The sequence below is a fragment of the Corvus brachyrhynchos genome, unplaced genomic scaffold (assembly GCF_000691975.1).
Source record: "Corvus brachyrhynchos isolate BGI_N302 unplaced genomic scaffold, ASM69197v1 scaffold61, whole genome shotgun sequence".
NCBI lineage: Eukaryota > Metazoa > Chordata > Aves > Passeriformes > Corvidae > Corvus > Corvus brachyrhynchos.
In genome coordinates this window covers 5,099,735-5,103,990 of record NW_008236478.1, presented here as the reverse complement: position 1 = coordinate 5,103,990, position 4,256 = coordinate 5,099,735, and positions in this window count along the sequence as shown.

The window sequence follows — 4,256 nt, the reverse complement described above, 5'->3', positions numbered from 1 at the left end:
TGAATGCTCAGCTCTTGCGTGAATAGAAAAAAAAGAGCAGATATCTTGGACCTAAGGCTTGCCCGCAAATGCAGTGGAAGGGCTAGAAACAGAGCTGTACAAGCAGGCTTTGGAGTTAAATGGTAAATTTGGAAGACTTAGTTAGAAAAGAAAGTTAGTAATGCAAACTGTCATGAAATTGCTTCAGAATTTTCTAAATCTTGAATGTCTCTTCCTGTCATAGTTCAGCTGAATAAAAACATACAACTGTATTAGTGAGCTGCAACAGAGAGGTGATATTAACTGTAAGATGGTTAGTGATTGCTACAGCTGCTCTTTGTAAGTAATCTCTGGGCTGCTTTTCCTCATTCTTTTGGATGGAAGTAATGAGTGACTCCAGCCTTACAGGGCTTTGTGTAGTATGATTATTTTCACAGGGAATTTATACAGGACTGAACAGTTGCAGGAATTTATCACTCTTCTTTGGATATTGTAAGGCTCACTTGAACCCTATGTAGTACGTAGTAAGCATTTCTTATGCGGTCAGAAATCTTTGTCATTCATATGCACCAGTGTGTTATGAAACTGCTTGTGAACTTGAAGTACAGAAAATCTTGCAGGGTCTTAATAATTTTAAAAGCCTCAAAATATTTTCCAGGTTTTGTTGGTTGATAGGTCTAAAACTGATAAAGCATGAATTGAGACTGCTGTAGAATTTCTAATAACATTAAGAAGGGATGGTAGTAGTCACAAGCATGCAGGCCAAGATTTAGGAGGAGCATCAGCATAAGAATCTTAAATGCACTGTATTTTCCCAGTTTTTAAAAGGCTTTTGCTGGAATGTATCAGGAATGAAGGTAACAAGCCTTTTCCTTTTGGAAAAAGTATCTCTGCTTCTCCATAATAAAAAGAAACAGCCTAAACATTAAAATGAAATAGCAGTGCAAGGAGCCAAGTGAACTCATGTGTGCAGAGTTTGTTTTTTTTTTTTTTTTTTTTTAACTAACTTTATCTGTGAACTCCCAACCCTGGAGCCTATTTCAAATAAGATAGGAAGCTTCAGTCTTGTCACAAATGCAGCTACAACTTGTCCTGGGGAAGCCTTCGTAATGGGGTCAGGTAAAGTTCAATGAACTACCAAACCAGCACTATTTCAGAAATGCTAAGGTGCTCTTTCCACTGATCGCTCCACTCTCTCTGCCTGTTATTAAACTGGTAGTTTTTACAACATCAATAAAGAACTTTCCTACCCAATTGCCCCAGACAAAGGCCTGAAAGCTAGGTTTAAACTATGAAAACTTTGTGTTAGGTTCATTTAGATTGTTTTGCTGTGTCAAATACTCACTTGAGTTCAAAAGTTCAGATGAACCATGAACTTTGTCATTTCACAGCAGGCAGTTCCACAAATATAATCCAAAAGTGAAAAAACATGGTATGTTTAAGGTGCATTTGTTGTTCTGTGTGGAATATACTTGGAGTTCCACATTTGCAAAGTTCTGCTCGACTTAAAAAAGCCTTTTAACTATTTAAAAGACAAAAAACCCTAAACACAATTAAGCCAAATAATTCCTTGATCCCTGACCTTTTAGGCTTTCAAACCAACACATATTCAGTGACTAATCATTACTGCATGAACTAAACCCAGCTAATCTTCTTAATAAATTGTGAAGTCTTGTATGTCTCATGGTTTCAGTGATGGCTTTTCTCCCTGTCTGGAACATTGCAGAATATCAAAACAAATGGGTCATGGCTTTATGTATTTGTTTAAAGTTTGAATCTATGTCATCTCATGATATAGTCTTGAGTTGAGAAGGTTTTACAAGCCTATGTGAAGTATAAGACTGGTAGGAATTAAAAATCAGTCAATGCAATTTTCACCTACTTCCTAGAGTATAAAAATGTGTGGGCAAAACCAGTTTGTGCAAAACTATTTTCTAAATGTGGAAACTTACCAGAAACTGAAGAGCCTCTAATAAATTCAGCTTCTTTTCCATGAAAAGGAATTCCTTATGCATACTCTCTTCTTCCTCCTAGTAGGTCTGGAGTCTCAATCTATCAGGAAGAAGCAACTTTTTTTTTTTTCCCCAGACTTCAATTTGGAATAATAAGTAACTTTAGGCTGTTGTCCCTGACAGTTCATAAGTTGTAATTCAAGGCTCTCCATCTGTAAAAAACAAACGAGAAACCTCCAAACCCAATAGGACATTATCTGAAATACATTTTTCAGTATCACATATATTTTCTGATTTTTACATTACAATAATTTTGAATTTTTGCACTTTTATGGATGCTGTATAAGACCTGAGACCTCATATGGGAGGGTTATAATTTGATTATAACACTCTAGGAACTTCTCATTTAAGAAAAGCAAAATAATTACAGATTCTTGATAAAACTTAGTCTCTGTATGATGCACATTCTTTTGGCAGAGGGAGTAACTTAATTGCTTGAAATAATTCATTAGTATCCTTGCATTACTGAGCAAAGAACAGATATGAACATAGAGAAGAAATTAGCAATTGTGAACAGCAAAGAGAGTGAGGAAATGTCACATTTAGTGGACATCTGCAAGAGTTCACCAGCTGTGCTGCTAAGCCCATACTTGCAGCTGAGATTGTGATTGAGCTTGTGATGCAAGCTGTGATTACTACTAGGATCACTACCCTATCTCCTTCCTCTTTCTGCAGGTTTGTGTCTGCTAAATGGAAAAAATACACATTGTAAGAGAGTGCATTGCATATCTTGTCTGATAGTTGCAAATGTTGGTTGTCTTGGGCAGTTCTACTGCAGCATCTTGACCAAGGGCACCAGTTCTGGGGATTGGTGACACTTAACTCGTGGGCTAACTCTGCTGCAGCAGGCATAAGCTCTCTTCCTGCTTGCAGGCTGTCATGGAAAAAGCCAGGGAAACAAAAGTAGAATTTCCAGAATACAAGCCAGAATACAAGCCACATATTTCTGTGGCAATAGCTTCCTGCTAGTGCTGGCAGGAAGCTTTATGTAATGCATCAGTGGTTTTCAGCATGAGCCACAAACCTACTCGGAAGTTTTGATTATAACCTAATTTATATATATGCATGTAAGTCTTTCCTCAGTCCCCTTATGCTGGGTAAAAATCACAGAGCAGTACAACAAGCTTTCAAGATTTTAGATCTAGGTGAGGAAGACCATCTTCTGAGAGCTCTCCTGCCCTGTCTTCCAGCATTTCCGGAGGTGGGTTGGTGGTAGGGAAGTCGCCTCATCACATCTGGGCAGCCTTCTATAACATGGTCAGCAAGTGACCTCAGAAACTGTGATACAGACTGGCTTCAGAGATGGCTTTACACCAACCGAGCCTTCTGTCATTTCTGTGAGAGCTCTGTCTAGAGGAGGTACAACATATGGATGGCCTTCCTAAACTGCTGTATAACTTGTGAGCTGAGGAGAATTTCAGGGGGGATGGTGGTTATTTGGTTGGTTGGTTTGCTTTTCCAAGGTGCAGTTTAGACCAGAGTCCTGTGTAAGTTTCCAGCTGAAGATAGAATCAACTAAAGATGAGGTGGCCCTTCACTGATTACAGTTGTTGGGGCTGGTATAGCAGCTGAAAGGCTAGGAAGGATAGGCTACTTTTCTTCTATTCTGAATATGGCCAGTGATTTTAAACACAGTTTTCTTTTTCCATTTAGGAACATGAGTTTTACTGAAAAATATTCTCCTGAAACCAGGCTGCAACACTAATAATGTTAATGCAACACTATACTGTTCATTGTATCATTTCTTTTAGTCAACTTTAGTGAGGTAATGGAACAGTATTTATCTACTTACAGATATCTCTTGCACAAATAGATGTTCAGGATCTAATTCGTTGTGGTGGGTTCTAACAGGTGAGAGCTAAATAGGTCTCCTGCTTTCATCATCACTTCTTCTAAATGTGTAGTAATTGCAATACAGTTCACTTAATGTATTTTAGAATTAGACTGAGGAAATCAAAATCCTAAAAAAAGTGCAACTCACTTTTTTTATTAGATGTTTCTTCCTCTAGGTCATCTCAGTTCTGTGTGGGTATGAATAGCAAAAAAAATGATAGTCACTGAGATTAATTACTAAAGCTATGTGAAAAAGGTCAGACTCGTCTAGTACCATTCATAAATTAGACTGCATTCATCTCATATTGTTTTGACTGAAGTAGAATAATAGTGGTGATAAATGCAGTACATTTTTCTATTCAGACTGCTCTTAATTGGAGAGATCAGATTATTTAGTGAATGGAAATAAGTCCAGGATGGGAGAAAGGCAGG